Source organism: Lissotriton vulgaris, chromosome 6 (assembly GCF_964263255.1).
Source record: "Lissotriton vulgaris chromosome 6, aLisVul1.2, whole genome shotgun sequence".
In the NCBI taxonomy this organism is placed as follows: Eukaryota; Metazoa; Chordata; class Amphibia; order Caudata; family Salamandridae; genus Lissotriton; species Lissotriton vulgaris.
The window spans coordinates 446,314,094-446,327,800 of NC_141694.1; the positions used below are offsets into that span (position 1 = coordinate 446,314,094).

At 50.4% G+C, this 13,707-nt stretch overlaps 1 protein-coding gene across 4 annotated transcripts in view; it reads left to right on the top strand.

Moving 5' to 3' along the window:
- The window catches only part of PHF3 (PHD finger protein 3), a 577,271-nt gene that overhangs the window by 386,839 nt on the left and 176,725 nt on the right, over positions 1-13,707 (top strand). The gene's annotated exons all lie outside the window — the stretch shown is intronic.

Below are 13,707 nucleotides of genomic sequence, written 5' to 3' on the forward strand. Positions count from 1 at the left end.
AGTGTTGGGTCCGGATGATTGCACATTGTTGTCCTGGAAGAGTCTTCGAAGTATCACGAGATAGGTGGCTCCTCCCCTGGACTACAGTGCGCATGGGCATCGACTCCATCCCCAGATTGTTTTTTTCCGCCATTGGGTTCGGATGTGTTTCGGTTCCCTCTGTCGGGATCGATAGTTGTTTAACTTACTTTGCTTGAGACCAAAAGGTCTTTAGGACTTGCGTCGGTATTGTCTGTCGTTCGGGTTCGTAATTTCCTCGGCTCCGAAACAACACAGCCCTTCCGCGTGCTTTCGGCGCGGACAGGCCTACACGACGCTCCAACCAACCTACTTCATCATGGAACGAAGTCCATTTAAACGGTGCCCGGTGTGTGCCTCGAAGTATCCGCATAGTGACGTACACCCGGTGTGCAAAAAGTGTTTGTCGCCGGACCACGACGAGGCCAAGTGTATGGCCTGCTCCAAGTTCCGGTTAAAGAAAACACTCAAGCTCCGCCGAGCTGCGCGCCTGGAGGCCCAGCGATCGGCACCGCCTCCTGCAGACATCTTCGACACAGAGGATGTCGGGGACGACACTATCCAGGAGATCACAGAATCTAACCCGGCGTCGGAGGTCGAGGACGACTACGACGCGGAAGACGAGGATTTCGAGGAAGTCGTCGAGGAGGTAGGGGACGACGACGGGGCCCTTGCCACCGCAGAGAATAGCTCGGACGAGGAGCTTCCTCAAACTGACTCCGGGGCCAGCCACCATTCTAACCCAAAGCCTTGATTCCCGTCCCACGGCTCCGCCTTCCGGCCCGGCCACGGACATTGATACGGCGCCACTCACAGTACAGAAACCGAAAGTGAAACCAACGGTCTCGACGCCAGACGTATCGAAACCGAAAGCGCTGATCACGCTGGTCGGGTCGAAGGCTTCGGAGGCCTCGGCGCCGAAGAAATCCAAGATGGCCGTCGAGCTCAAGGGCCACGCCAAAATGGCCGACCCGAAGGCTACTGTATCGAAGCCGAAGGTTAAAAGGACCGACGCAGCTGCATCGCCGCCGAAGACAGTCGACGCACATAAGAGTCGCCTCAATCCCAAGAAGGCCGACGACCATAAGAAGTCCACTCTCGACCCAAAGAAGCGGCAGGTCGACCCCAAGTCTCTCACTGCCTCGCTTCCACTCGACCACGCCAAGAGGGCTACGGCGTCGACTCCGAAGACCGCGTCATTGGTCGCCACCCCGAAGCCCGCTTCAGATGACTCCCTCGAGCCGGTGCGTCCCTCCGCCTCTTTCACTAAGAAGGTTACGGAGTCCCTTCAACGTATTATTGAGGGAGCCGCAGCAGTCGAGCCAAAGGACCCTGTGCCTCCCAAGCCTCTTCAGAAACCGGCGAAGGCGCCTACACCTATTCTGTTCACGTTGCCACCAAAAACGGCGCCGAAGGCTTTCACAGCGAAACCTGGGGCCGGAGTGAAAGTGAAAGTATCTTCGACGCCGAAGCCATCGTTAGTGGTCCCTAGCCCACGGCCACGACCGCTGGCAGAAGAAGAGCGTCAAGAAGTGATCATCGACGCCAACACGGGCAAACTCTCTCTCCTTAAAAGAAAGATCACCCCTGAACCACAATTAGAGCATTACCAAATTCCACTTAAGAAAAAGATGGACTCTGCTGGTGCCTCTGCCTCTATGGAGCCTGTATCACCACAGACACATGAACTTTCACCCTCTCCTTCCCATGTGGAGGAGGGTGACGGCAACGACGAGGATGAGTATACATATCCAGTCTACTCAGACCCAGAAGATGTGACAGAGCTATGGACTGCTGGTGGCGATCCTGGGGACCCGCATTCAGGGCAGGAGCCTCAGCTTTTTTCAGCCAAAACTTCCCCAACAGAGGACTCTGCAGCTTTCAATGCCCTCAAAACCAAGAATGTTGTTTACCTGGTTCAGTGCCCCTGCGACCAAATCTATATTGGCAAAACTAGACAACAAGTCAACACACGCATTTGCCAACATCGGTCCCGAATCAAAAACAAAATCATGACTGCCCCCATGGTTGAACATTTCTTGAATGCCAACCATGATGTCAATGACCTTAGATGGACGGTATTACATACACTACGTCCAACACAGAACAACGCAGACTTGGACAGAATGCTCCTCAAAAAGGAAGCATACCTAATTCTCAAATTTAACAGTGTTCAGAAGGGCCTTAACAGTTTGTCCGAAGTTGCGAGACTTTGACCCAATAGTGTCCTGGTGCCTGATGACCGTACAGGTCGCGTCTCAGTTTTTCCTCAGTTCTAATAAATATAACACAATCCATGTGAACAATCCTGACATTAGCACAGAACAGCGTAAACTACAAATCCCACAAGTCTTAGCACGCATCCAAGTGCTTTTCCCTATGGCAACAACGGTAGCGTCCATCTTTGGAATCACGCAGAACGCTGGAGGCCTTGACCAAGCAACACGGAGGTAAGCGATGCTCCCGTGGCACCCCGCCGCAGGTCTTTGTTTTACTCGCGGTCAACGCTAAAACTAACCAAAATCTTTTCCGTTTTCCATCAGCGGATACGGAGCACGGTGAAAATTGTACACGCCGGACCCCCAAAAAAAGTTTGATCGGATATCAAGACCCCTTCGCACCGACTCTGACAAAACTTAAAAAGGTACGTTCCTTGCTACCCAGCATAGTACTTAGCGACAATTCAGACCCCAGCTTCCAACACCAATGCTTATTTTTCTGCACACAGCGCCATTGGCCTCATTCTCGGCGAGAGCCCGCAGAAGAATTTACCTTCCACATTAAAGGCAGCCACCACCGTCAAGTTAAGAAACAGTTGACGGTACGTTTGTCTCCACTCAATTTGGTAATACTGCACATTCTGGCAGCATCACGTTCAAGCTGTGCTAATGTAAACTCACCTTGTTTTAGGAAGCCCCGCCAACTGGACTCCTCATGGAGCTTATCCAGCCTGCACTGACATTTGTCCTCTGAATTTGTTTCGTCAAAGAACTGGTAGGTCCCTCGGCTGAGTGTCATAACATAGGGAGTCCTGCCTTTTCCATCCAAAATACTTAAAAAAGCTTTCTTCCTTTTAAATTTCACAGACAGAGTAATTGTGCCCTGATGAGAATCCGGTAAACAAGCCCCTGGATTCAAAACGCGTCGGCCAATTAGAAAAGGAAAACTTGTATACCAGCATTTGCTGGCTGATAAAGAATCCCGAATCTATTTTCGCGCTCCTTTCCTAATTTTCCCCCCTTTTCTACTTTTCTTTGCTTCAATCAATGCTCTACTCATTTGAAAGTGTGTGTATCATTCATTGCCATGCATATCTAATGTCACTGTCTGTTTTACATTGTTTTTCATTTTCGTGATTAATGACTATATTTACTTTTTGACACTTTGTTGTGTAGAAAAGTTTAACTTTGGTTCAAATTTACATTGTACATATGTTTTTGTCTGTCTATAACATGTTGTTTTTGACAAACAGAGTTTAATCAAAAAATTATTCGGTATAAATAAAAATACCAAAGTTGACAACGACAAGCAGCGTGTTCAACTTTCCATAAATGTGGTTGCAAATGTAAGTGGTGGGGCACTCTTCTTTGATTGCTCATATAATTAGGCCCAGCCTCCCCACTTGTCCTCTAGGGCCAAGCTCCCCTTGTGTTTCTCATTGAAAGGGCGGCAGCCAATCACGACGTCGATCTCCATGCTGACCCAGTGGACGTCGACTTACTCTTTGACACCTTTTCAGTCTCTGAAAAAACTGTAAAAACTTTGCCAATGCTAAAAGGGGTGTTGAAACATGCGGCAGAAGTCTTCAAGGAGCCCACCCGAGCAAGGGTCATCAACCCACGTATCGACAAGAAGTACAAGGCAGCGCCCACTGATCCTACTTATATCAAGGGACAGTTGCCTCTGGATTCCCTGGTTGTCTCCAATGCCCGCAAACGAGCCAACTCACAAACTACGGGTGATGCTCCTCCCCCAGACAAGGAATCAAAAGTATTTGAGGCTTCGAGTAAAAGGGTGGCTGCGCAGGCAGCCAACATATGGCGCATATCCAACACACAGGCGCTACTGGCGCGTTATGACAGGGCACACTATGATACTCTAGAGGCCCTTTTACAGCACTTACCCGATCAATATAAGGAAGCAGCAGAAATGTTGATACAGGAGGGGAAGCTTATCACCAATGCTTCAATTAAGTGCGCTCTGGACGTGGCTGACACCGCCTCGAGAGCAATTAACACTAGCGTTCTACTTCGTAGACATGCATGGCTCAGGATATCCGGTTTCAAGCCAGACATTCAAACTACCATCTTGAACCAGACGGTCAACCCAGACCACCTGTTTGGCCCAGAGGTTGATACCACCCTCGAGAAGATGAAAAAGGACACCGACACTGCCAAGTCTATGGGTGCCTTGCAGTCCCAGCAGTTTCGGGGTGGTTCCTTTCGTCGCTCCAATAATAGAGGCACCTCAAGGGGTCAACTGTCACAAACAACGCAATTCTACAAGAGCAACACCCAACCTTCCTATACCAACAAAGGTCGGGGTGGATACCGTGGCAACAACGTCAAAGGCAGAGGACGTGGAAATAACAGCTCCAGGTCCTCCACCGCCAACAAACAGTGACGCCTTGTCACTGCCCCCCGACCACGCAACACCGGTCGGGGGGAGACTCCAGCAGTTCCTGCCCATGTGGAAGTCCATCACCACGGACAGGTGGGTCAGATCTCTTATCCAATACGGTTATTGTCTGGAGCTCACATCTACTCCACCCACCATACCCCCAAAGAACCGTCCTATGTCCGACGAGCACTTGCACTTGTTGCAGCAAGAAGTCAACGTCATGCTGCAAAAAGGGGCAATAGAGCTCGTGCCCCTGCAGGAAAGAGGTACGGGAGTTTACTCCGTGTACTTTCTGATTCCAAAAAAGGACGGATCCCTCAGGCCCATCTTAGACCTCAGACCGCTCAACTTTTACATTCTGTCAGAACATTTCCATATGCTCACGCTGCAGCAGGTTCTCCCACTGCTTCGGCAAGGGGACTTCCTAGCAACTCTGGACCTAAATGATGCGTACTTCCACATTCCACTGCATCCTTCACACAGAAAATACCTCAGGTTCACCATCCAAAACCAGCACTACCAGTTCAGGGTTTTGCCTTTTGGGGTCACCACGGCACCCAGGGTCTTCACAAAGTGCCTGGCGATGGTGGCGGCACATCTCAGACGTCAAAACATCCACGTCTACCCCTATCTGGACGACTGGCTCATTCAGGCGAAGTCGGCCCAGCAGTGCGCCGACCACGTGTCCCACACCATTCACCTTCTGCACGATCTGGGGTTCTCACTGAATTACCCAAAATCCCATCTCCAGCCCGCCCACATACAGCAGTATCTGGGTGCGACCATAAACACTCTGGCGGCCACAGCACAGCCAAATTCAGTGAGAGTCAACAGCATTCAATCGCTGATCCAAAAATTCAGACCTCAACACTCGCTTCCGGCAAGAGTGTTCATGCAGTTGATAGGCATGATGGCCTCCTGCATCTCCATAGTCCCACACGCGAGACTACATATGCGTCCGCATTCAGGAGTGCTTAGCACGTCAGTGGACTCAGGCTCACGGGCAGTTGAAAGACCTAGTGTTGGTGAGCGGTTGGGCATACAACTCTCTGCATTGGTGGAATCCACAAAACCTTTGCAAGGGCCGACCGTTTCAAGAGCCTGTGCCGCAGATTATCGGACGCTTCTCTCCAGGGATGGGGAGCGCATGTACTCCAATACATGGTGCAGGGACTTTGGTCGCTACAGCAAAGGAAGATGCACATCAATGTACTGGAACTGATGGCGATCTTCATGGCCTTAGGCATTCAAAGTACATCTGTGCAACAAGGTCGTGTTGATCCGGACGGACAACATGACGGCCATGTACTGCATTCAGAAGCAGGGGGGCACACACTCTCCGCAGCTGTCTCATCTGGCTCAGAGCATGTGGAAGTGGGCCATTCAGAGGAACATTTTCCTCATGGCAGAACATCTCCCAGGCAAGGACAATCAGATGGCAGACCTGCTCAGCAGGCACAGCCACCAAATGCACGAGTGGGAGATACATCCATCAGTATTCCAACCGTACTTCCAAAGGTGGGGTCATCCAGAGATCGACCTGTTCGCCACAAGGGAGAACGCAAAATGCCAAAGCTTCGCCGCCAGGTTCCCACACCCACAGTCACAGGGCAATGCGATATGGATGAACTGGTCAGGCAGATTTGCGTACGCTTTTCCCCCAGCACCTATGATACCGCTGGTGGCACGCAAGCTCAGGCAGCACTCAATGACTCTCATCCTGGTTGCTCCAATGTGGGCTCGCCAACCATGGTACACCACGTTTCTGGAACTTTCCGTGGTACCGCATCAGAGGCTTCATCTCACACCCAGCCTTCTGACGCAGAGCCATGGCGACATTCAGCACCCAGATCCGCAATAGCTCAACCTGGCGATCTGGCTCCTGAAGTCCTAGAGTTTGGCTACCTCAACCTTCCTCCCAATTGCATGGACATCATTCGGGAGGCTAGGAAGCCCACTGCTAGAGCATATTATGCGGCAAAATGGAAGCGGTTTGTCATCTATTGCGCAAACCACAACATTAATCCACTAGATGCTTCTATTCAGAACATCATCTGTTACCTGTTCCATCTATACAAGTGTAATCTGGCATATACTTCCATTCGCATTCACCTGTCTGCGATGGCCGCATACCTCCAAAATAGGCAGCACCTTTCACTTTTCAAGGTGCCTGCCATCAAAGCATTTCTGGAAGGCCTCAAAAGAGTCATTCCGCCACGGACTCCACCAGCTCCTGAATGGAACCTCAATGTGGTTCTTACAAGACTGATGGGTCCTCCTTTTGAGCCACTACATTCCTGCGAGATCCAGTTTTTGACGTGGAAAGTGGCTTTCCTGGTAGCAATTACATCGCTACGGAGGGTTAGTGAACTGCTAGCCCTCACAATCCAAGAGCCTTTCTTCCAAGTTCATTCAAACAGGGTAGTGCTCCGCACTAACCCTAAATTTCTACCCAAGGTTGTGTCTCAATTCCACATCAACCAAACCATTGAGTTGCCGGTGTTCTTTCAAAATCCAAAGTCACTGGCGGAGCGGATGCTCCATACCCTTGACGTTAAACGGGCCCTGATGTATTACATTGATAGGACCAAGGATTTTAGAAAGACTAAGCAGCTTTTTGTTGCCTTTGCGCCACATCACAAAGGTAACCCTATTTCCAAGGCTGGTATTGCTAGGTGGATCGTAAAATGTATTCAAATCTGCTATGCAAAGGCAAAACGCACTCTTACCATTCCACCAAGAGCCCACTCCACCAGAAAGTTGGGGGCCTCTATGGCTTTTCTAGGTAACATTCCCTTAGAGGACATATGTAGAGCAGCCACATGGTCTACCACACACACATTTACCAAGCATTACTGTTTAGACGTGCACTCCAAACAGCAGGCAGCTGTAGGGCAGGCTGTTCTCAAGACACTTTTCCAAACTGCTGCAGCTGGCACGGGCGGCCGCCGCTAATGGAGGGACTGCTATGTATTCTATGCACAGATATGAATTCAGCAGCCCACATGCCTCGAACTGCAAATGCTACTTACCAGTATGCATCTGTTCTTGGCATGTAGGGCTGCTGACATTCATATCGCCCGCCCTCCTCCCCGGCGCCTGTAGCAGCTGCAGTGTTCACATATCATTTCATGGCATGGTCATCATTCACTGAGTTTCACTCCATCTTGGCCACAATGGCTAAAAACAATCTGGGGATGGAGTCGATGCCCATGCGCACTGTAGTCCAGGGGAGGAGCCACCTATCTCGTGATACTTCGAAGACTCTTCCAGGACAACAATGTGCAATCATCCGGACCCAACACTAGGCGGCGATCTATGCACAGATATGAATGTCAGCAGCCCTACATGCCAAGAACAGATGAAATTTCACTTTTGAAACATTGTTTCATTTTCCTGTCTAGTTTCCTTACTAGACTCCATTTATTCATTTTTTCCAAGTTTTTTTTCTTACTTGAGTTTTTGTTACTGATTCCTTACTTTAGCTTATCACCAGGCGCCGGACTGGATCCAGAAATTTTCCTACAGGAGTACCTCTGCCCGTCGGTTCGGCGGTGGAGGGATTCCTTAATAACGTTGTCCACTAGTTGTGATGACGTTAGAGTCTATATAAGCCCTCCCCTGATGCGCGTACATCAGTCTCTTCTTTCCACGCGGATCCGGAGAGCGGTACCTCTGGCCATTTTGGCCTACCACGACGAGCCAGTGTACTTTTTCTATTGGTAGTTGGGGTCTACGATGTCACACCCTCACCCTTGCAGGATCCCCACATGACTCTGTTGGCAACACAGTAGTTGACAGCCCCTCGTCGGTCACTGACCTCTTCTTCCTCCGTGGTCCAGCTTCCGAAGTTCTTTGACTTCAAGGTCGTCTGGTAAGTCACTCCATTGGCGGTCGGTGCCACTGTCTTCCCCAACTTTACCACGTACACGTGATTTCCCTGACTCACCTCCTATCCCTCTGATTTCAGAGTCGAAGCAAGAATCTGGGGCGCGCCTTCCATTTTTTCCCAGCACCGAGGCGACTCTGACTCAGCTGAGGAAATACTTTCTCTCCCTCCATGCCATCCTCTCTCGGTACACTCCCGGACCCAAGAAAGTCGGTAAGGCATTGAGTGGCTCCAAACTGGTGGGCACACCCTTGGTGTCAGCAGGGCCCTCCGAATTCATGATCAACTGCTTCTCTGCTCCGGTGCACAGCTTCTTGCAGTTGCCACCTGTGACGACTGTGTTGGATCCACAGACGCTAACTTCAGCGTCACTGAGGTGGCGCAAATGATTTCGGGAATGGCATTGGTGGAGCAGTCCTCTTTGGGCTACCATCCTCCACTTTCAGAAGAGCCCACTGCTATTTTCTCCTTGACACACAAGCCTGCTCCAGGGTTTCATTGGGTTTCTGTCCTGGGTGACACTAGTGGCCTTGATTTCGCCTCCTCACCTCACTTTGGAGGCTAGCTTGGCTTTTGCTCAGCTTTACGGCGAGTTGACATAGTTCTGGGGGTGCAGCTCCCTTATGTGATCTCCTAGTTGGGGTGCTTCAACATGGCCAGCTAAGTATTAAGCCTGCGCTTTGCTTCAGTGAAACCCTCTTTTGTTTTCAGTTGGGCACTTGCGCTATACCCATTTCCAGGGCCTCACTGGACCGGACGATAGCTCAAGTGTTTTTTCGCACTGGCAAGGAGTTTTCTACCCTCCTCTCTGTCGATGCCTGTGACAAAGTGCCTCTTTTGCATGGTTAGTCCCCCACTTTATGCCTGGTTTTTTATGTGGTTTCAATTGTTGTGCACAGGGTCCCTGCCAACCAGGTTACCTGTGCTAGTGCTTCTACCCTAAAAACATCACCCCCCCCGTTGGTACTTGTACCCCATGGAAGTCCCTAGCAAATGTTGACTGGGTACCTAGGGCCTGGCAGCTGAAGAGGGTCCTTGGGACCATGCCACTGCGACAATTAAAAAACGACACAGCACTGAGCCTGGGTGCCAGGCCAACTAACACTGCCTGAAGGCACAGGTAAGTAACCCCTCTAGCAGGCCCCACAGCCCTAAGGCAGGGTGCACTATACCACAGGTGAGGGCAAATCTGCATGAGCAGGTATGCCCCTACAATATTGGGGTCCAATTCCTAATATTGTATGTACCAGTGAAGCCATAGAGTGTTCCTAGGCTGGAAACTCAACAGCTCGAATGCCCCGCACCATGATGGCTTCACTGAACAGAGGAGTGTTTGGGCCAGTGCTTGAAAAAGGGAGCTTTAAAGGCCTTCCTCCTTTGCAATGCGACCCCCAGCCTCTGCTGCTAGCAGCAAATGGCAACCCCTGTTTTACACCCCCGCTTTGGGCGTGAATACTGGCGGGAAATTTCGAGAAGAATTGGGAGTGTGCTCACCTCTGCCAACTCCACCCCTAACTTGGGGGAGGTGAGGTAAAGCACATCTGGAAGATGGGAGGGGGGTGGATCCGTACAATCAGGACTAGGTCTGTGCTCACCTCCCACAGGAGAGTGGCATTATAGAGGGTGTAGTCACCCCAGGTAAGGTGCCCATTGGCCCTACCTGCTACTCTCCTATTTAGGTGGCTCTCCCAGACCTGGAAACTAAATCTTCAACTACCTACGAAAACGGCCCTGCAGAGAAGACTGAAGACAACTGCCTTGACCCCAGCCCTACCAGCCTGTCTCCAGCTTCTGCGAACCTGTGACCTATCTTGCAGCTGGTGACTTCTGAAAACCATGGGAAGACTGCTGCCTTTGACAGCGGACCTGTCCAGAAGAAACCTACTCCAAGGACTCCGTATCCCAGCAGATCTGCGTCTCCTTCCAAGCTTGCACCCGATGCCCATGGCCCGAGTCTGAGTGGCTCACCTGTGCAGTGAAGTCTCCTCCTGACCTTATGTCTAGAGTTAGATGACTGCTCCAGAACTCCACGACGGTGCCTGCAGTGGAATCTAGAGGCTCTCAACAACTGCGACCGGCTCCGATAAGAATACTCCGATGTCAAAAGGACCCCTGCACCCCAAAGCCCCCTGGGCCTTGGTGAACTGAACCGACTGTGCCCCTACAACCCCATACATCTCTACTTACCTCTGCTGTTGGTGGTCTCCCTCCTGCAACTTCCAATGCCACGCCTGCAGCCTCTTTGCCGAAAGAAGAATCCCCAATGAAAAACATTGGGCGCCCGACATTGAAATTGCATCCTGCACCCGGCTGTCCATGTGCCGCTGGTGGTGTATGTTTGATGCTGCTTTGTGGCTCCCCTGTGCCTAACCCTCAAAGCTTGGCCCCTACAACCGATCTACTTACCTACAAGCAGTGTCGCTACAGGCGCCCCCTGTCTCTATTGAAAAGCATTAGGCCAAACTCCAATTTTGACCTCTGTACCCTGCTGCCCCTGTGCCACTGGTGGTGCAGTTTGGTACTCACCTGACCGTTACTGCCTTTTGGCTCCAAAGACTGAGATTGTAAGTGCAGTACTTAACCTGTTTAACTGCAATATTGTTTTCCTCAGAGGATAACATTGGACTGTATGAAAAAGTTTCTAAGTGTCGATTTTATAAAGTGAAAAATATTTTTGATTAAAAACGTACGTAGCTTATTACGAATATCCTGGTCTTAAAAGAAAGTACAAACAATGTATAATTTTCAAAAACTGGTCTCGATCTCCTTCTTGAGTCGTGTGTCCGTTATTGATCACAGTTGTGCAATAAATGTCTGATACTCCTATGTGTTAGTCCTAAGGCTGCTCGCCCACACAACCATAATAGAGTACTTTGGGTTTTACATTGAGCCCTGTACACTTTTGGGGAACCCCTGTACTCTGTGCACGGTATTACCTCCTAGTAGCAACATCATTAACAAAGCCAGCTTCCTACAATGCCCTTCTTTCCTAGCGGATACAAGGGAAGGGGCATGGTTCTTGGCCTACCGTTCTTTATCTGAGTCCGTCCTGAGGGGTGTTCCTTCTTTCTCTCTTCAGGTGTTATCGCTTTTTGTGCTAGTTCTCGCTATACATGGGCAAGACGGGCCCCTGTACACCCCTTTTTAGGTCTCGGCTAGCGTGGCTGGGCACATGCGCAGCTCGCTGAACGAGATTTAATGTTTGGAGGAGTTTCAGTAAAGAGCTTTAAGCCCGTCCCTCTTTTCCATTGGCTGGCGTCACCATTTATGCTAAACAGTGGCCAGCCATTGCAAAAGAGCTGTGAAGGTTGCCTCTCTTTGGCTTTTTCAGAGGGCCCACTTGGACAGGCTCGCCTGCTTTCTGTGCGTTGCTAAAGGTTTCTTATCTGTATGGGGCCATGTGTTTCAAACACATGGCCCCATAAAGACAAGCTCCGGCGCGATCCTGTCTCTGCCCCCTTCTCTGCCATTCACTCCAGGTCCTGTCGGCGTGTCCCAGGTGAGACCCTCTCTCCTTCTCGCCCCCTGTGCCCTCAAGAGACCTCACTACTTCCTCCATGTCCCATTGCCTCTGCCCCCTTGTCGTCCCCTTATCTGCCTAGCCTGGGAGAGGGAGTATTCAGCCCTAGACAAAAGACTGGCATTACTTGAGGTGCTGTACCGTGTGTTGTGGTGGGCCTTCTCTCTTTCTTGCTTCCCTTTCCCCATCCCTCCTGCTGGTCATGTCTGTAACCCTCTGCTTCCTTGTCTGCCTCCACTGTGTGGATGGGCTGGAGGGCGCAATCCATCCCATACAATAAGGTGGCATTCACAGAGGGTACCGCCAATGTGCCAGTGTGCGGGGTCTTTTCCCACCCCCGGCTGCTTCCTTCATGCTTCAGTCACTCCACCCCTAGTTCCCACCTATGTATCTAGGTCGGGAGAGGGCTTCATGCAATCCAACCGTCAAACAAACTGTCATTCATTTGGGTTAAAATGCGATCTTGTGTGGACCCGTACTCATCCTTACTCCCTGCGCCCTCCTGACTGCTGCCTCTGTCGAGCCTCTCAGCAGCCCCAGGTACTGCGTGTATCCATTGTGCCCTGCCTCACCCCCTGGCTGCCCTCTGCTGCCACTCAAGGTCCCACCGCTACTGCCCACAGGCCAGGTTGACAGGCACTTCCAAGCATCCTTTGCGCCGTTCATATCAGGATTCCTTACAGACAAGGCCCCCCGCACACAGTCATTGAAAGCGCGAGGATCTTCCGCTTTCGCGACCCACGTGCACAAGAGGCACACAGGTTTCCTTGGGGTCAAAAAGTAGCGAAAGTAATATGACAAACCATCTCATACCGGGCTAAGCACGAATAATAAGGCACAAAAATTACAAAGAAACATAATCATATATGCATTGTGAATATACAATTGATGCAAAGTGTGTAATCCATGACCACGCATGCTCTCTACTGTGTGCATGTCCAAGGAGTGGAGTACGTGATCCCACTCAGTGCCAGTCATCCATATCGTGAACATGACAGGCTTATTGCAGTGACACATTCATTAGGGCATCCGTTTTATTCTAGTGCCTGATCGGTGTATAGAATATGTGGGAGAGTGAATAAAAACCAGTAAAAAAGTCTCAATTGCAATAGCATACAGAAACTGTCGTACTTCCAACATTCCATTCATGCATTCATACCACGTGCGCGTTAGTCTTTTCATATGGTGCTTTCAATAACTCATTTGCCCGAACATACCACGTGCACGTTAGTTTTGTCATTAGCACTTACCCAATTTTGGGGGGCTTCGTGCACCTCAACGAACCGAGGGGTGCAGTATGGTGGTCCTAATTGTATAGTGATGAAATGAAAGGTATAGCACACACAATTAAAGCGTAAGGTTGTGACCCCATGGACTCAAAAATGTCTTGTAATCCTGGAAAAAACTAATATGCGGTAATCTATTGGACTGGCTTAGTCATCAAATATGCCCCGCTCGTATCGGCGTATATTTAGCACTTACTCAGTTTGAGGCCTCACCGTCCTTGTCACCTCTTGCAGTTTAGGACACATTTAGTTAGTTAGTTTTTTCAACACGCACAGCAGTGACTAATTTTTAGGATTGCCATGGCTGACCTCATGGGGATAGGCTATACAGATGACGATGCATCGGCTATTCTAGCTGGACCATCTCTGCTCTC